This window comes from Scyliorhinus canicula, chromosome 31 (assembly GCF_902713615.1).
Source record: "Scyliorhinus canicula chromosome 31, sScyCan1.1, whole genome shotgun sequence".
Taxonomy (NCBI): Eukaryota; Metazoa; Chordata; class Chondrichthyes; order Carcharhiniformes; family Scyliorhinidae; genus Scyliorhinus; species Scyliorhinus canicula.
In genome coordinates, this window is record NC_052176.1 from 10,101,304 (window position 1) to 10,121,757 (window position 20,454).

Genomic DNA, 20,454 nt, shown 5'->3' on the forward strand with positions numbered 1-20,454 from the left:
GTCGAGGTGACGCAGTTAATTTCTCCCAGGATGCTCTGCCGCCACTTGTACTGGATCAAATGAAATGCAAATCGCTTAGTGTCACGAGTAGGCTTCAATTCCGGCGCCTGTCCGGGGAGGCTGGTATGGGAATCGAACCGTGCTGCTGGCCTGCTTGCTTGGTTTGCAAAGCCAGCAATTTAGCCCAGTGTGCTAAACCAGCCCACTTCATCCAGTTTGGACACTCGAGGGTTTCTTCGGCTACTTGTCTGTGAAAGCAGCAAGGAACCATCTGTGGAGAGAGATTCCAGTCGCCAGGTTGCAACTCTCCAATTGGATACCGCATGTTGCTCAGATTTTAGACTCTCAATACCTTCTTGTGAGGATCAGGTCGGGCGGCAATTGGTCCTTGCTGATTGGAGCAAACTAATCAACGCAGCAATTAAAAAGCTCCTTCAGCCCCTGCGGCTTGGAGAAGGATGGCACTCAGATACATGACTTTGGCTGTGGTTCAAAAATAGTAAAAGCACATCTAGTTTCAAATCAAATGACGATAAAGACAGAATTTAAATCGATTATTGCGCGGAGCATACTTTTCGCCCCAACGTGTCAGGATGGCTGAGCGACCTAAGGCGCTGCGTTGGGGTTGCAGTTCTTTCTGGAATCGTGGGTTCGAATAACACTCCAGACGTTGAATTTGCCTCCACGAGAATACATTTCTCCAGCAAAATGTTCAACCCCAGGAAGATCCAATATCTCCCATTCAGTGGGGAAGCGGTGGCTTCAGGACATGAGATTCCTGCTAAAATTCACACAGCAAGAACCAGCAGTCAACAGCCCAGTTAATGACTGCGGAATCTGCACAGTGACTCTGGCTGAGGAATAAATATTGATTCCTTGGACTCCGGGGAAAAATCGTCTTCTCTTGTTGTAAAAAGTGTGGCTGGTTGGAATGTTCACATCCGTACATGAGGGGAAGGTGAGAACTCGGTTTCTATTGTGATTTATTACTCGATAATGCTTTATTTCCTTACTGGCCCCCAATAAGAAAATAAGGTGTTTCCAGGTGTTACTGGAAAACGTTGTCTATCTATTTTGTCCGTCTGTGAGGTACTACTGGAACGCGCTTCGAGCCCAGCTTTGACAACGGGTCACCTGGACTCGAAACGATAGCTCTTTTCTCTACACACAGTTGCTGCCAGACATGCTGAGATTTTACATCATGTTCTCTGTGGTTCCCTGTTTGTGACCTTTACAATGTGTCATGCTGTCTCCTTCATTCCTAGCACAAATGTCGGATGAGACTGCAATAAATATTCTAATAGGTATTTGCTGCAAAGCAAACAGGAACGTGGGTTATGTTTACTTTTTCTGTGAACGAGAATATAAATACAGAGAATGGCCCCGATTCCTCGACCTCTGAGTTATGGCCCAGCGCGCTTCCGCTGCGGCTCCTCAAACCAGGAGCTGCGACATTGCTGCCCTGCGGTAGCCAGACAACTATTCACTGCCTCATTTTTTCTTTAAACCAGAACACACGTTTGAGCAGACTGACTCTGGTCAGCAAAGTTCAGATATTTTACTTTCCTGCTGAATGGTCGGTCTGTGAAGGTGATGTGTTTTCTTCTGTGACGTTGTTCTGATGGGTGACGGGAGGCACCTTTCTGGAAGGAGGTTCCGGGCGGCAGTTTCCCTAATCTGAGAACATTGATCAACCTTTTTTCTGATTTCGTCTAACATTATTCAAAACGTGACTCGGATGGGACTCGAACCCACAACCTTTGAATGCCTCACCACGACAGCGACTAGAAGTCCAACGCGCTATCCGTTGCGCCACAGAGCCACACTTGCAGTGATCTCCCATCCCCACGTTGGAATTTCCGATGTTGTCGAACAGGCAGTTCGAAAGTTCAGCAATTTGCACATTTCAAAGAATACATTTCAAGAGTACATTATTGTCTGTGAAATGTTTTGTGGTTGTGAAAAGAGTTCCAGAAATTCGAGTCGAGCTCTGAAAGGACATAGACTTGTTGGTGCAATGGAAGGACATGTGGCAGACAAGAAATGAAGTGATTCATTTCTGTAGGAAGAAGACAAGTAGGCAATATAAAATAAAGGACATAATTCCAAAAGTCTGTGCAGGAACCGCGGGAAATTGATGGACATGTGTATGAATCATTGAAGCAGGCAGGTCAGGTTGTAAGAGATGTTAATAAAGCAGACGGTATCCTCGGCATTATTAATAGGGACACCGAGGACAAGATGACCGAGGGGTCATCTCTCCCTTTTCAGATTCTGATTGCAGAGTTATTTGTTGTGAAATATTTTATTGTGAAAACCTGCTTTCCCGCTGCCTGAAAGGGTGGTGGAGAAGAGACTCATAATATTTAAGAAATATTTAGATGTGCACTTGCCACCCCAGGGCACACAATGCTCTGGGCCAAGTGCTGGAAAATGGGAAGAGAATGGTTAGGTGGTTGTTTTGAACAGTATAGACGTGACGGGCCGAAGGGCTATTTCTGTGCTGTATAGTTCTACGACTCTATGAATTCAATGCAATGTGTGTTTTCAGCTGCTTCTCTTGATATTCTGTTGTATTCACAGGAACGAACAAACTGTGCTGGCCATTCAGCGCCTCCTGACTGTTCCGCTCTTCATTTAAATTGAGTCAGGGCTCAAGTGCATCATATCTCCAGCTCCCTCAAACGATTTCAGTAACAATCAGACCAGAGCTGGTTTAAAATAAATTAAATATTCAAAACTATATTGTTGACTCTCAGTTTCACTGGCTTGTTGGGCGCCGAGTTCTTAATTTCCGTTCCCTTTTGTGTGAAGAAAAGTCTCTTTACCACATTCAACTCTCATGTCCTGCTTTTCTCATTGTTCTGTAGTGAAGTCCACACTGCAGAAAAACAACCTTCCCTCTGATCCTGTCTCTCGGGATTTGTGTTGAGGGACTGGGTTAGCACAGTGGTCGAAACAGCTGGCTTGTAATGTGGAACCACGCAAGCAGCGCGAGTTCAATTTCCATCCCGGCCTCCCCGAACAGGCGCCGGAATGTGGCGACTTCACAGTAACTTCAATGAAGTCTACTTGTGACAATAAGCGGTTATTCTTCGTCCTATTTGTCCCGTGATGATGATCTGACTCTATCTCTGTAATTGGTTTTGTTGCTGGTCACAGGCAGCAGGCGGCAGCAGCGAGTGTGACCTGCTCACTGACAGGGAATGCTGCTTCTGAATGCAGTAAATGGAACCAGCTCACGATAAACCGTTCAATGTTTCCCGGAGGACTTTCACTGAGTGATGTGTGTGATTCCCTCATTGAGGAGCCTCTCCAATTTCGGCAAAAGACGGAGATTTAAAAGGTTTACATGGAAATCATGTCAATCCATCTGAATGTCTCGCGCTCACTCCCAAATAGCGGCAAAGTCGGAGATTCATAAAAAAAACAGAGATGGATAATCAGCGATAATCACATCAAGTGAGAGGTGCAATAACCCTCAGAGCAGGAAAGGCAACTCATTGTCCTTTGGCCCAAAAGCAAAATACTGCGGATGCTGCAAACCCGAAATAAAGACAGAAAATGCTGGAAATATTCAGCTGTTCCGGCAGCTTCTGTGGAGAGAGAAACAGGTCGTTTCAGTGAAAGGGCAGGAACTCAATGGTTAACTATTTCTCTTTTCACAGATACTGCAGTTCCGTACAGTATTTCCAGCATTCCGCTGTGATTCGCTGAACATCCCCACACTCTGTAGTTCAGTCCGTTAAAGTGTCGGTTCCCTAAAGAAAAAAATGGATTGAAATCTCAGCCGAGCCTTATTCCCTTTGACCATCTGTGAAAATGAGAACACCCTCCATAAAGGGGGATGTCTGTCTTTTGAAAATTCGCCTTCCCTTTCCTGTGGAATATCTACAGGGATTTTAATGCAATGACTGATATCAGCTGACGTTATCCAGTTGTTAAATCTTTCGAATAGAAATCGACCGGATTTTCCCCTTTGATTTGAGTCCTGCTCTCTGAGGATCTATTCAGTGTTTTTTTAAATATAAATTTTGAGTACCCAATTTATTTATCCAATTAAGGGGTAATTTAGCGTGGCCAATCCGCCTACCCTGCACATCTTTGGGTGTGGGGAGGAGACGGATACAAGCACGGGGAGAATGTGCAAACTCCACACGGACAGGGACCCAGGGCCGGGATCGAAAGTGGGACGTCTGTGCCATGAGGCGGCAGTGCTAACCACTGCGCCGCCGTGCTGCCCTGTGTTCTGTGTTTTTAATAATGTTGTATTTTGAATCCTCTGTTTATACAGAGGCGTTTGGATAATCAGAGGCTTTTGGATAGTCAGAGGCCTCTTCCCAGGGTAGAGGGGTCAATTCCGAGGGGGCATAGGTTTAAGGTGCGAGGGACAAGGTTCAGAGGAAATGTACGAGGCAAGCTTTTTGCATAGAGCGTAGTGGGTGCCTGGAACTCGCTGCCGGAGGATTGGATTGGATTGGATTAGTTTATTGTCACGTGTACCGAGTTACAGTGAAAAGTATTTTTCTGCAAGCAACTCAACAGATCATTCATTACATGGAAGAAAAGGGAATTAAATAAAATTCAAGAAAATACATGAGAATACATAATAGGGCAACACAAGATATGCAATGTAACTACATAAGCATTGGCATCGGTTGAAGCATGCAGGGTGTAGTGTTAATGAGGTCAGTCAATAAGAGGGTAAATTAGGAGTCTGGTGACAGTGGGGAAGAAGCTGTTTTTGAGTCTGTTCGTGCGTGTTCTCAGACTTCTGAATCCCCTTACCGATGGAAGAAGTTTGAAAAGTGAGTAAGCCGGGTGGGAGGGATCCTTGATTATGCTGCCCGCTTTCCCCCGGCAGCGGGAGGTCTAGATGGAATCAATGGATGGGAAGCAGGTTCGTGTGATAGACTGGGCCGTATTCACGACTCTCTGAAGTTCCTTGCGGTCCTGGGCCGAGCAGTTGCCATACCAGGCTGTGATGCAGCCCGATAGGATGCTTTCTATAGTGCATCTGTAAAAGTTGGTAAGGGTTAATGTGGACATGCCAAATTTCCCTAGTTTCCTGAGGAAGTATAGGTGCTGTTGTATTTTCTTGGTGATAGCGTCGACGTGAGTGGACCAGGATAGATTTTTGGTGATGTGCACCCCTAGGAATTTGAAACTGCTCACCATCTCCACCTCGGCTCCGTTGATGTTGACAGGGGTGTGTATAGTAGTTTGCTTCCTGAAATCGATTACCAGCTATTTAGTTTTGCTGGCATTGAGGGAGAGATTGTTGTCGTTACACCACTCCACCAGGTTCTCTGTCTCCCTCCTGTATTCGGACTCGTCGTTACTCGGGATCCGGCCCACAAGGTCGTATCGTCAGCAAACCTGTAGGTGGAGTTGGAACCAAGTTTTGCCATGCAGTCGTGTGTGTACAGGGAGTAGAGTAGGGGGCTAAGTACGCAGCCTTGCGGAGCACCGGTATTGAGGACTATTGTGGAGGAGGTGTTGGTGTTCATTCTTACTGACTTGGGTCTGTTGTTCAGAAAGTCAAGGATCCAGTTGCAGAGTGGAGAGCCAAGTCGTAGGTTTTGGAGCTTTGATATGAGCTTGGCTGGAATTATGGTGTTGAAGGCGGAGCTGTAGTCAATAAATAGGAGTCTGATGTAGGAGTCCTTGTTTTCGAGATACATGAATAGGATGGGAATAGAGAGATACGGAGCCAGGAAGTGCAGAAGATTTTAGTTTAGACGGGGAGCATGGTCGGCACAGGCTTGGAGGGCCGAAGGGCCTGTTCCTGTGCTGAACTTCTTTGTTTTCTTTGATCACAGAATTTTTACCGGAAATTGCTCACACTTCTCTCCTTTTTTATCTACTCTGCGGGTACTGTCTGCGCTGTCTAACGGAGCCATGCTAACAGGGCTGTGAGAGAGGCCGTCTTTCAGGTTTTAGGCCTCTTTTGATTCATCAGCAGCAAGAGGCTGTCTGCAGAGGAACTCGGAATGTCGAGCCCCTCTTCCCAAGCTGGACTTTATCAGGGACAAGATGTTGGTTGAAGAGAGAATCAAAGGTCAGAAGACTTCGTCTGATATTCCTGATGTTTTGTGACGAGAAAAAGGTGGTGGACCAATGTGACAATAGCAGGATATGAATTTGGGATATTATCCAGTTCTCAGGAAACTAATGAAATTCGGTATGTCCACATGAACTCTTACCAACTTTTACAGATGCACCATAGAAAGCATTCTAACTGGCTGCATCAGAAACTAGTATGGCAACTGCTCGGCCCAAGACCGCAAGAAATTTCAGAGAGTCGTGAATACCGCCCATTTCATCACACGAACCTGCCTCCATTGACACCAACTTCACCTCCCGTGTCTGGGGAAAGTGGGCAGCATAATCAAAGACGCCTCACAACCGGCTTACTCACTGGTTCAACATCTTCCATCGGGCAGGAGAAACAGAAGTTTGAGTACACGCACGAACAGACTCCTAAACGACCTACTTATGGACTGACGTCATTAACACTACACCCTTGCCTGCTTCACCCGATGCCGGTGAAAGTAGTTATATTGTGTACCTTGTGCTGCCCTATTATGTATTTTCTTTTATTTCCCTTTATTTTCATTAACTTAATGATCTGTTGAGCTGCTTGCAGAAGAATACATTTCACTGTAAACTTGGTACACGTGACAATAAACAAAATAAAATCCAAGGAGAACGTCCTAATATATTACCCAGAAAACAATGGGCTTTAAGCTTCTTATTTTAACTTATGTGCGGCATCATATCGACATCAAAAACGAGCGTTTTTGGATATCCAAGTGTATTAAACCTTTTGGGTCTCCTTTATTTATCCTGATCAGTACCGCCGCAAAAAATTCTAATTAGTTTGTCGTCCATGACGTCCCGTTCATAAAGCCATGCTGAATCTGCTTGATTCTGAGATTCTGATTTTACACCCACACAAACTTTGCCTGCAGCCTAGAGCTCAATGTCTGAAGATAGTGTTTGACTTTGTAATGAAAACGGTTGTAGTTTGATCAATTTCCTGTCCTTCCTTTGATTATCTCCAGGCCTGTCTGGAAGTTGCTGGATGACAGGTACAATATTGAAGAGAGGAATATAAAGAAGATAAGAGAGGAATATGGAAAAGAGAATTGGTGCAATAACGCACCCTTTGTCTGTCTGCAGTTTTTAATGAGCGGGGTTTGTGTTGATTCACTTTGTGAGGATCACTGACTGCATGTGATCGCGGAGCAGGCAGAGGATGTGATACATGTCCGTGAGCAGCTAAATTTGAGGATGATGCTCCAAGAATCTTCACGGCATTCAGTTTGAAGGACTTTTCCGACATCGAAAATGTCCATGTCCGGCAACTGGAGCTTTCCGTGTATTTTCTGCGATCTGGAAAACCGGGTATCATCAAAAAACAGAACTGAAATGAATATACTCACAGTGATTATTAACATGGTGCAACCATCAGCTTCCTCTTTGCAGCGGATGGAAAGGGCGTCTGACTTCGGGGAATCTAACGTTGAGTCCAGGTTCCAGACCTGCCGCGGTCACTTCACACAGAAATCTGGTGGAACTTCCTGACAACCCAGTCATCACGTGACCACTCGGTCTGCGCAGGTCTCTTCCTGTGGTGTAAGCTTCTATGATTTAATTACTTTAATTTTGATTCAGACTGGGAAGTTCTGTACTGGTCCGTTCAAAAAACATGAATTTATGGCATATTTCCACTGCAACTGATATTGTGACACAAAGTAGAACAGTGGGTTTTGGAAGATGAGATTTACGTGCAGCTCAAGGCGTTGCTCCAAATCTCACGGTCTTTTTTCCACGTGAATTCTCCCGTTCTCAGATAAATACTGGGACACTTTTCATCGCGTCACTGCAATACCTGGAGCGTTTGATTTTACAATGCTTTCTCCAAACGAGCTGTCAGCTGCGATGGCCGAGTGGTTAAGGCGTTGGACTCGAAATTCGATGGGGTTTCCCTGCGTAGGTTCGAACCCTACTCGCAGCGGCTGTGATCCGAAATCTTTACTCCGTTGAGAGCAAACTGCTTGCAGAACACGATGTCAATTAGAAGTTTTTGTTCATTCAAGGTATTCTAATTAAATGTCTGTCTGTCATGACAGAAGAACCTTCCTCTGATCCTCATTCTGCTTTCGCTCTGAATTTCATTCAGTAACTTCACCGGGCAGTATTATTGTGAAAATCGATGATAAGAAAGCTTCAAATTTATTTTTGCCTGTCATTTCTTGGATCTTTTTATTCTCTTATTTTGAAACAGGCCAGCCCGCATAAATTTCCAAATAAATCGACGCAACTATGGTAGGCAATCGAACGCTGTTTAACGACCGAGAACACAGCGCTGCTCCCGAACATACCAGTTCAGGCGATGAAGCAGAAATCCTTTGGGCTTTCCCCGCGCAGGTTCGAATCCTGCTGGCGACGTGTCTTCCTTTACTCGTGCAATTTCGAAATTCACGTAAGTTTCTTTGTTGTAAGTTATGCCCAACACGGAAAGCTGTGAGGTGGTGTAAAACAAAAAAATGTCAAACGAACTTTCGTGAAAATGTGTCGAACGGCAAGTTTTCTCTGCGGTTCTGAGTGGCCGCTGATCTCGCAGACAAATGAGCAAAATGACTGGATATCACTTTATTGCTCAAATCATAGGCTAATGGAAGAATAGAACGAGGGGAGAGCAGCAGTGGGACCTCTCTACTTCTGGATGGGCCATGTATACTTGGCCTTTAGTTTCCAGACATGACATGGGGTTATGGACAGGGCCTCGGTATGACGCTCGTTCGGAGGGTCTGTGAAGACGTGATGGCCCCACTCTGCCCTCCAGGCAATCTCTGTTTCCATTAATTGCAGCAACTCATTCTAGAGAGTTGCCCTGATAACGAACTGGAGGAATGAATGTTTCCTCTGATATGACAACCTGGAAGTTGAGAGCTAGAAACTAGTTATCGGATATTTCCACTGACGGTGAATGATTCCGTACCCAGTGTCTCCAATCGCCTTGCTCCTCCAAGGTCTATCGTTTCTCACCATCTGCAAAATATTCCAATTTCCCACTGGTCCTGCAATGTAAGGCTGTTGTGTAACACCGCACATCTTTACTGACTGCCTCTGTATCTACAATTCATTGCATTTCCAGCCTGTATTCTACAGACACATATCAGTTTATTTCGTTCTAGCCGATGGAATTCACATGTTCCTATTTAAATCTCCGCAAATCTAAATTGCAGAATGGATGCGACAAATGCCCGAAGAATATAAAACATTCGGGTTCCTCCCGGAGAAGAACGCACTCCGATGGCATCTTCAACGGAGCTGTTGCAGGTATTGGATTATATCATGCTCAAAATAAAACAATATTCATGATTACTATTGCGATGTTTGCAATTGAATTTTGTGTGTATCAGCGTGATAGTGCTGAATAATTGTGTGTTTATTTCTGTTATCTCTCAATCAGTTTGTGTTGAGCTGCTTTGTGTATCAATGTATTTTGTCGTGATTGAAAACAGAATGAAAGGTGTTGCTTTTTCTTTAACTGTCTTTTTCTATGGCTCTGTTCCAATTATGGCAATCAGTGAGTTTACCCTCCTTTCTTTTGATATCTATGTTCTAATATTCAGAGTCGTCACGTATCAAATGATACCACCACAAGGTACAACCGGCTGTCGATCAAAGAGCCAAACACGAGTTAGTTAGTTCAAGGTCAATCTACTTTATTTACACACAATTAGTCATGCAACACAAACACTGCTAGTTAACTCACCTATCGACTAAGACAACCTGCACTTAACTTCAGGCACCCGCTTTAGGTGAGAGCAACAGTGGCCGCAGTTCGATTCTGGAGCAATCGAGTCTGGAGAAGTAACTGCTGCTCTGCTGGGCTCATCCGTCTGGCAGCGAGCGTTGAACTTGGAATTGCTTCTGGTGTTGCTGCACTTGGAAATGGTCGTGGCCGGGGTGCCAAGTTCAAGAGAGGACGAATATATGGCGAACTCTTCTTCTTATATTTGGGAGTTTTCGCGCTCTTTTGGGCGGCCAATTTCGGACCCCACTAATTGGGTGATCCCGTTGTTTACGCTTCCTCTCAACAGGGAGTGGCGCCAAAATGTCTGGGACTGTACCGTTCACTCGAGTACTAGTCCTTTGTTTTGATGAAGATGGGCCATCAAATGTTAATCGGCCCCATCAAAATGCTAATTGGTTGGAGTTTCGATACCGTTTGGAATTCTTCCTTGCAAATCTATTTCAGGCTCTGAGGCTGTCTGAGTCTTGCCTTCTCCGTTTTACCCGCTAGGCTTTGGGAGTTTCTCTGTCCCTCGTTGTAAGAGACCTTCCCAGATGGCTACACTCAGTCCTCTTGATCCTCAACGCGCACTGTGACGGATCACAACACTGGGTCTTCTGTTCTCTGAAATGCCGGGTACCCGCAATCAAGGAAAGATTCTACCCTACTCTGTGATACGGGTCATAAGCATTTACCCAAATTTCCCTAATACAACACATAACTAAAAATTCCGAAGAGGCCATTTAACATTCAATCCTGTCTTCCATTCTCCTTGTAAATAACAAAAAAGGGGACCTCTAACTGTCTCTAACTACACTACACTCATGCTGCTTCTTAACCATCAAAGAACTTATCTTACAATACAAAAACGCAATAGCAGCATCACATTTTCTCTTATCACGAACATTCATGAACAGAAAATAAGCTTTAATAATGAAACAACAACCGCGGAATTTTAAAAAAAATATGTTTTTTTTTAAATTTAGAGTACCCAATTATTTTTTCCAATTAAGGGGCAATTTAGCGTAGCAAATCCACCTATTCTGTCCTGCACATCTTTGGGTTGTGGGGGTAAAACCCACGCAGACACGGGGAGAATGTGAAAACTCCTCACGGACAGTGACCCAGGGCCAGGATTCGAACCCGGGTCCTCAGCGCCCTAGGCAGCAATGCTAACCACTGTGCCACCGTGCCGCCCAACCGCGGAATTTATTAAAGAAAAAGGTTCAGAAAGTTTGTGGGGTTTGCTGAAGTCCGAGGAAAGGGGCTCCAAAGGTGTGTACTGGAGGGCGGGAGGCTCTCCTTCTCCATTTCCGCAATCTGATTGTCTGGATGACACTGCACAATATGACTCCCACTGGGAAAGCCTCTGCTGTGTATCACAGGGAGTAACATTTAATGAGATTCTCACACCATGTGGGGGTATCGGTGGCTGGGTCTATGTGTTGTGTAGTGTCCGGGCTGGGGTTGTTGTTTTGGGTATTCGTGTTCGGGGCCTGTGTGGTGAGGGAGGTAGAGATAGGTAACACGTGCAACTGTACTGTTTCAGCGACGATCATGATCCTGATCATCAGGGTGGTCTTCATCTTGTTCAGGCTTTTCTCCGTCTGAAAGTATCTTTGTATCTTCCTCGGGGAGGAAGCATAATATCTGTTATTATCTTGTTGCTTAACATCTTGTTTGTCTGTCTGTTTCTCCTTAACGTCAGTTTCCTGTTAGAATCGTCACCATATCAGCCTCCTTCATTTTTTTTAAACCAACAATTTGCGGAGACAAGACATCCGAAAGAAAAATTCTGTCACGGTGCGAGCACTCTCGCAGCCTGTGTTTGATGGGCTGAGTGGGTGGACAATTTCTCCGTCCTCTGCAAACTCGTTTCTAACCAAGTGATTCTGACATGTAAATAGTAGGTGGGGGGATAGCACCCGAAGGGTTGGCGGAAAGGGGCAAAGTTGTGGCAAAATGCATTCTTTAAACCACAGGAATGAAAAAGAACAGCAAAAGAGTTTCGCAAACAATTCTCCGAATGGGGTGTGTATGATCCGTGGCAGGGTAAGAATGGGTGGAATCCCCGGGCAGGATGGTGACCAGTGCCGTTACTCCACTACCCCAGCTTGGCTGACCAGATGTATAGGGGGTCCTCAGGCAGGGCGGGGATAAGTGCCGTTACTCCACTGCCTGAGTGACCTTCCAAGAGCGGTAAGAATTTGGAAATATATGGGCTCGAACAAACTTGTTTCCTTATCTGCCATGTGCGTCAGAAATTATTACTGTATCAGGAAATGATTCCTGAGTCTGACACACAAAATCGTACAAGAAAGAACGTACAATATTTAAAACCAAACTAAAGAAGAAAAGTGGGCAGGTTCCATCAGAGCATAGGACACCGTAAATCCCAATCGGTTCCTGTCACTAATCATCTGGGTTACGGGTATAGGGTGGATACGTGGGTTTGAGGAGAGTGATCATGGCTCGGCACAACATTAAGGGCCTGTTCTGTGCTGTACTGTTCTATGTTCTATGGTGGGAGTCAGACTCGGAGTCATCGCCATCTCTCGGGTGCCAAACTCGCGTGTAGAGTTTTTGTGCTAACGCGGCGTGTGCCGATGTTGGGCCCATTTCACCATTCCGTGTCAGACGACAGGAATTATCGTGGTGCCAGTGTTTCCTTTTCCGTAAGGCGGTCTGGGCAAGGGGGGTTGTCGCTATCGTCGGGTGGTGGGTCTGTTTTCGATGTGGGCAAATAAATGATCACAAAGGGGCAGAACATATTCTGTCGGTGTCTCTGGGGCTGTAGTGACTGCGGCCTGGTCTGAGTGTCCATTGTTCAGATTTCCCAGGGGCTTCAGTTGCCCTGTCGCTGTCACTCGCAGCCGAATCAAGCTTCACGGTGAAATTTGATTCTGGGCGCGGGGTCAAGGTTGTGTCTCTGGACGTGTTGCTGCTGCTGGGGGAGTGGGGGATTGGGTTATCAGTGGGCGGGTCTTCATAGTGTGCAAACGCGAACGAGCGGTGGTGCGAGCGGCTGCACTGCGTTCCATAAACCTTACGCTGAATTACATGGAACCATCCTGATTTTCCGTTCGGATACGTGATTTTATAAACTGATTAGCTTATATTGTCCGAGTTTGAATAGGGGCCTGCAAACCCAGGGGAGAGAAATGAGCTGGGGTTGTATAAGCTGATCATTAATTGCTGTCCGACTGTATGCACTGTCGGGTGTACTGTCTTATCAAAGCAGGCCTTACTCTGCTTTTGTTTAGCGCCTAGTCGAACAGCTGCAGCAAATTGTGCTGCTTTAATATTTTCTACCATGTGCTGGACTGCTTTCTCGTGGGTCAGGGCGGTGACTGCGGGGCTGGCCAAATCAAACCCAAATAAATACTCGGTACTCTTCATGGGTCGTCCTGTCATGAGGGTTTGGTGGGTATAACCAGTTGAAATAGACACTGTTTTCCTAACAAACATCAGTGCGAATTGGAGCGCTGCGTCCCATGTCATGTTGTGCTGCTGCACCATTTTTCTAAGTGTGGCCTTTAGTGACCGATTCATGTGTTCCACAATGCCGCTGGGCAGCGGGTGACAGGCAATGTGGAACTTTTGCATCATACCAAAATTAATAATAAATTCTGAGTTGGAAAACGTTCCTTTCCCTCCCTTTGAAACTCAGTATGTCGTGGAAAAGATAAGTTCAGAAAATATAGGAGCAGAATTAAGCCATTAGACCCATCGGGTCTGCTCCGCCATTCTATCATGGCTGATATGTTCCCCATCTGCAACCTACATTGTTACAGATGAAGAGGTCGATTGCGATATCAGCCTGATCGCCTTCTCCCCATCTGAAATGGCGCAGGAGCTGGAGTCGGCAATGTAGGCTCCTGAGCCTAACACCTTCCATGCTGATCCCATCCTGGCCTCAACTCCACCGTCCTGCACGTTCTCCATAACCCTTCAATCCTTACAAATAAAAAAAAATTATAATCCTCCGTAAGTTCACAACACATCCTGCATTCAGTGTACGCTGGGGTAGCGAATTCCACAGAATCACAACCCTCGGGAAGGAGTAGTTTTCCCTCAAATCTTTTTTAAATGCGCAATCTCTTATTCTAAGATCATGATCTCTGGTTTCAGAATGCCCCGCAGGAGGAAGCATCAACTCCAGGTCTACTTTCTCCAAAGCTTTTGACATCTAATACATCACAATTAGATAATTGCGCATAAATTCTGTACTAAAAACTGTTGGGCAGTCTTCCTCAATTTGAAACTCACCATGTCGCACAAGAACATTCAGTACAACTGTTACTGCGATGGCCGGGAATGGAACACGAATCAACTGCTTGGAAGGCAGCTATGCTCACCACTATACCACCATCGCTGCATTTCTGGATTTTAACCCCATGGTGAATAGAAAGAGGCAAATAATTTCCATCAGTTCATGGATGCTAATCGAAATTAGCGGTATTGATGTATAAGTATGTGGGACGAGGTGGCGAGTGGTTAAGGCGATGGACTGCTAATCCATTGTGCTCTGCACGCGTGGGTTTGAATCCCATTCTCGTCAACTTTTCATCCACTGTTTCTCTGTAGTGGGGCTCATTTTTCCAAGATGGATCTGTTGTCAGGACAGATTGCGCCGAGTTGGGTCCCGGGAGGGACGAACGGAATCAGACGTTTTTGGGGCCGAACCGCTCATTGCCACCAGTTTTTCTTCAGCTACACACAGGCCAGTCCAAGTTACCGGTTTCACTTCTCCCATAATTCTCTTCAGGCACCTCTCTTGAATGAACCTCCTCCTGTTTGTACACTGGAGGTGTTCTTCGGCTATTTGTCTGTGAGAAGATCGTATATTAAAGTTCTATTGAAGTAAAGGAGTTGTACCATGTGGTTTAGGAAATACACAATAACCCATTGTGCTCTGCGCAAGTGGAATCCGATCCCATCCTCGTCAAAAACGTGTCTGTTGTTTGCCTGTTTGTTCCACTTCATGAGGATCAAGTACAAATGCTGCGATTTTTAGCTTTTATTTAAGGGCTTGGCGGGTGGTGAATAGTCGAACGATGTCCATGTCGAAACCACATTATCAAAAGCTGAGAAAGTTACTTACTTCACTCCCTGACCTAATCGCACATAAATTCTGAGTTGGAGACCGTTTCTTTCCCTCAGTTTGAAACTCACGATGTCGTGGAAAAGATATGTTCAGAAAATATAGGAGCAGAATTAAGCCATTAGACCCATCGAGTCTCCTCCGCCATTCTATCATGGCTGATATGTTCCCCAACTGCTACCTACAGTGTTACAGATGAAGAGATCGATTGATCGTAGGAGCGATAGTAGGCCATTTAGCCTCCTGAGTTCTTCTTCAGCTACCCACAGGACATTCCAGGTTACCAATTTCACTTCTCCCATAATTCTCTTCAGCCACCTCTCTTGAATGAACCTCCTCCTGTTTGTACACTGGAGGTGTTCTTCGCCTACTTGTCTGTGAGAAGATCGCATATTAAAGTTCTATTGAAGTAAAGGAGTTGTACCATTTGGTTCAGGAGATGCATAATAATCCATTCTGCTCTGCGCACCTTCCATGCTGATCCCATCCTGGCCTCAGCTCCACCGGCCTGCCCGTTCTCCATAGCTCTTCCACTCCTTACCAATAAAATATTCTCTAACTCCTCCTTAAATTAACTCACTCTTCCTGCATTCAGCGCACGCTGGGGAAGCGAAGTCCACAGAATCACAACCCTTTGGATGAAGTAGTTTTTCCTGAAATCTTTTTTAAATACGCAATCTCATATTCTAAGAGCATGACCTCTGGTTTCAGAATACCCTACAAGAGGAAGAATCAACTCCAGGTGTACTTTCTCCATACCTTTTGACATCTGATACATCTCAAATTGATAATTGCACATAAATTGTGAGGTTAAAAGCTGTTGGTGAGCCTTACACAGTTTGAAACTCACCATGTCGCGCAAAAACATCCAATACAACTGTTACTGCGATGGCCGGGAATCAAGCCCAGATCAACTGCTTGGAAGGCAGCTATACTCACCACTATACCACCATCACTGCATTTCTAGACTTTGGCACCATGGTGAATAGAAAGAGGCAGATAATTTCCATCAGTTCATGGATACTAACCGTAATTAGCCGTATTGATGTGCAAAAATGTGGGACGAGGTGGCCGAGTGGTTAACGCGATGGTCTGCTAGTCCATTGTGCTCTGCACGCGTGTGTTCGAATCCCACCCTCATCGATTTTTCATCCAATTGTTCTCGCTAGTGTGGCTCATTTTGCCAAGATGGATCTGCAATCACTGATGTGACAATCTATTCCAAGTTGTCAGGACAGATTGCATCGGGTTGGGTTCCAGGAGGGACGAACGGAGGCAGACGTGCTTGGTGCTTAACCGCTCATTGCCACCAGTTCTTCTTCAGCTACACACAGGACAGTCCAGGTTACCCGTTTCTCTTCTCCCAAAATTATCTTCAGACACCTCTCCTGGATGAACCTCCTCCTGTTTGTACACTGGAGTTTTTCTTCGGCTACTTGTCTGTGAGACGATCGTACATTCAAGTTCTATTAAAGTAAAGGAGGTGAACCATGTGGTTCAGGAGATGCACAATAATCCATTGTGCTCTGCGCACGTGGATTCTAATCCCATCCTCGGCAAAAACGTGTCGGTTGTTTCTCTGTTTGTTCCACTTCATGAGGATGAAGTACAAATGCTGCGTTTTGTTGCTTTTATGTAAGGTCTTGGCGGGTGGTGAATAGTCGAACACTGTTCATGTCGAAACCACAGTATTAAAAGCTGAGAAAGTTACTTATTTCACTCCCTGCCCTAATCACGCATAAATTTTGAGTTGGAAACCGTTTCTTTCCCTCCGTTTAAGCTCACGATGTCGTGAAAAAGATAAGTTCAGAAAATACAGGAGCAGAATTAAGCCATTAGACCCATCGGGTCTGCTCCGCCATTCTATCATGGCTGATATGTTCCCCATCTGCAACCTGCATTGTTACAGATGAAGAGGTCGATTGCGATATCAGCCTGATCGCCTTCTCCCCATATGAAATGGCGCAGGAGCTGGAGTCGGCAATGTAGGCTCCTGAGCCTAACACCTTCCATGCTGATCCCATCCTGGCCTCAACTCCACCGTCCTGCCCGTTCTCCATAACCCTTCAATCCTTACCAATAAAAAAAAATTCTAATCCTCCGTAAGTTCACAACACATCCTGCATTCAGTGTACGCTGGGGTAGCGAATTCCACAGAATCACAACCCTCGGGAAGGAGTAGTTTTCCCTCAAATCTTTTTAAATGCGCAATCTCTTATTCTAAGATCATGATCTCTGGTTTCAGAATGCCCCGCAGGAGGAAGCATCAACTCCAGGTCTACTTTCTCCAAAGCTTTTGACATCTAATACATCACAATTTAGATAATTGCGCATAAATTCTGTACGAAAAACTGTTGGTTATTCTTCCTCAATTTGAAACTCACCATGTCGCACAAAAACATTAAGTACAACTGTTACTGCGATGGCCGGGAATGGAACACGAGTCAACTGCTTGGAAGGCAGCTATGCTCACCACTATACCACCATCGCTGCATTTCTGGATTTTAACCCCATGGTGAATAGAAAGAGGCAAATAATTTCCATCAGTTCATGGATGCTAACCGAAATTAGCCGTATTGATGTACAGGTACGTTGGGACGAGGTGGCCGAGTGGTTAAGGCGATGGACTGCTAATCCATTGTGCTCTGCACGCGTGGGTTCGAATCCCATCCTCGTCGATTTTTCATCCATTGTTTCTCGGTAGTGCAGCTCATTTTTCCAAGATGGATCTGCAATCACTGATGTGACAATCTGTTCCAAGTTGTCAGGACAGATTGCATCGAGTTGGGTCCCGGGAGGGACGAACGGAGGCAGTCGAGTTTGGGGCCGAACCGCTCATTGCCGCCAGTTCTTCTTCAGCTACCCACAGGACAGTCCATGTTACCGGTTTCACTTCTCCCATAATTCTCTTCAGCCACCTCTCCTGGATGAACCTCCTCCTGTTTGTACACTGGAGGTGTTCTTTGGCTACTTGTCTGTGAGAAGATCGTATATTAAAGTTCTATTAAAGTAAAGGAGTTGTACCATGTGGTTCAGGAGATGCACAATAAACCATTGTGCTCTGCGCACCTGGATTCCAATCCCATCCTCGTCAAAACGTGTCTGTTGTTTGTCTGTTTGTTCCATTTCATGAGGATCAAGTAAAAATGCTGCGATTTTTAGCTTTTATTTAAGGACTTGGCGGCGGTGAATAGTCGAACACTGACCATGTCGAAACCACATTATAAGAAGTTGAGAAAGTTACTTATGAACTTTACTATGTTGTAATATGTCATGCGGTCTCCTTTATTCGTGGGACTAATGCCGGGATGAGACTGCAAGAAAGATCCTGATAGGTATTTGCTGCAAGGCAAACAGAAACATGCGTAATATTTACTCTTGGTGAGTGAGAATGTTAAAAAACTGAGAATAGCCTCGATTCCTCGACCACGGGGTAACAGCACAGCACCGTTCCGCTTCGGCACTCTGCCCCTCAAACCAGGAGCTGCGTCATTACTGCCCTGCGATAGCCAGACAACAATTCACTTCCTTATTTGTTCTTTCAACAAGAACACACGTTTGAGCACACTGATTCTGGTCAGCATCGTTCAGATATGTCAGATATGTCCGTGGTCTCTCAATACCTTCGTGGATAACTCGGCAGGTCTGGCTACATCTGTGGAGAGAGAAAAACAGTTTCAGTTCCAAATCCAGGATGACCCTGCTTCCCATTCCCTGTTTCCATATCCACAGCTGCTGCCAGCCTGTTGAGATTTCCCAGCATTTTCTGTTTTTTACGACGGGACTACACGCCAGCTCTAGGCGACTGACATGGACACGGTGGGCGGAATGGACGAACCATTAATCTGGAATCTTTATGATTCTCTCAACGACAATGCAAGATCAGAGCAACGTGAAGTATCCAATTGGAGAGTTGCATCCTGGCGATTGGAATCTCTCTCCCCCGCAGCTTCCGGTTCTGCTTTCACAGACAAGTAGCCGAAGAACCCCTCCAGTGGACAAACAGGAGGAAATTCATTGTTGAGGCGGCAGAGGAGGATTCTGGAAGAGGTCAACTGAGTCACATCGACTGTACTGTGGGAAGCTGAAGAACAGGTGTCGAGGAGCAGTTATGCCCCAAACACGTCCCTCCCTCCTTTTCCTCCAAACTGCCCTCGAGTTCAGTCAATGGCACCATATCGATAACAGAGATGTTAAAAAGTGCTTTGCAGAGCTCGTCAGGGATTTGAACCCGGGACCTCTCCCATTTTATCGCAGCAGAAGACCCTAGGTGAGAATCATACTCCTAGAGCAACGAGCCAGACGGTGGTCAGTGTTTCGCTGAAACCATCTTACCATTACCTCCCAAAGCAAAGCTTATTTTATCAACTCAATGGGCTTCTTAATTCCTGGTGAATTTGGTTTGTTGTTAAAGTAACATCAAAATAAACTCTTTTTTGTCCCTTGCTTTTCTTATCGGGATCATTGGGTCAATTTGGTTCTTTCTGGTTTGTTGGCCTCCACTGCGAACAGGACAATAAACATACGGGACCAGTCATTATAAATGGAAGAATCGACCACAAGGGCAACGCCGCAATGGAGATTCTTCATAAAATCCTGAAAGAGCAATTGAAAATGTTGGGGAAGTCGGCTGGTCTGGCAACATCTATGGAGGGAGAAAAACAGTTTCAGTTCCAAACCCAGTATGACCCTGCTTCCCATTCTCTGTTTCCCTCTCCACAGCTGCTGCCAGTCTGTTGAGATTTTCCAGCATTTTCTGATTTTATCATGGGACTACACTCCAGCTCCAGGCGACTGACATGGACACGGTGGGCCGAATGGACTCACACTGATCTGTAACCATTCTATGATTCTCGAAACGAGAGTGTAAGATCTGAGCAACGTGAAGTATCCAATTGGAGAGATGCATCCTGGCGATTGGAATCAATCCCCGCAGCTGCTTCCGGTGCTGCTTTCACAGACAAGTAGCCGAAGAATCCCTCCTCTGAATCCATCCTCGTCGATGATCCCTTCGCTACTTCTCCGCATTGGGCCACTTATTGAGGGTGACCTGATGATTCGTTTAGTGTATCCGTAACTAGGATGAAGTTTAGATTCGGAGTTCAACAGGCCAGAGGAGTGAATCGTCTTGCACCAATCTCTATACCGATATTCCTAATCTGGGCAGCACGGTAGCACAAGTGGCTAGCACTGTGGCTTCACAGCGCCAGGGTCTCAGGTTCGATTTCCCGCTGGGTCACTGCCTATGTAGAGTCTGCACGTTCTACCCGTGTCTGCGTGGCTTTCCTCCGGGTGCTCCGGTTTCCTCCCACAGTCGAAAGACGTGTAGGTTGGGTGGATTGGCCATGATAAATTGCCCTAGGTCTCCAAAAAAGTTAGAAGTGTTATTGTGTTACGGCGATCGGGGAGGGGATAGAAAGAGGGCTTAAGGGGGGTCAGTGCAGACTTGATGGGCCAAATGGCCTCCTTCTGCACTGTATGTTCTGTGTTCCAATCCTCTGTCTGATAATCGATTTAAATCACGACTGCAGCTTTGGGT

At 45.7% G+C, this 20,454-nt stretch overlaps 1 protein-coding gene and 4 non-coding genes across 10 annotated transcripts in view; 3 read left to right on the forward strand and 2 right to left on the reverse strand.

The window, feature by feature from the left end:
- Positions 1-20,454, reverse strand: part of LOC119959009 — a 478,444-nt gene that overhangs the window by 429,271 nt on the left and 28,719 nt on the right. The gene's annotated exons all lie outside the window — the stretch shown is intronic.
- On the reverse strand, positions 1,731-1,822 carry trnar-ucu. Its single transcript is given in 2 exon segments — positions 1,731-1,766; positions 1,786-1,822. It is a non-coding gene; the product is annotated as a tRNA-Arg (tRNA).
- On the forward strand, positions 7,942-8,023 carry trnas-cga. Its single transcript has one exon. It is a non-coding gene; the product is annotated as a tRNA-Ser (tRNA).
- trnas-gcu lies at positions 14,292-14,372 on the forward strand. The gene has a single exon. It is a non-coding gene; the product is annotated as a tRNA-Ser (tRNA).
- Positions 17,512-17,593, forward strand: trnas-gcu. The gene has a single exon. It is a non-coding gene; the product is annotated as a tRNA-Ser (tRNA).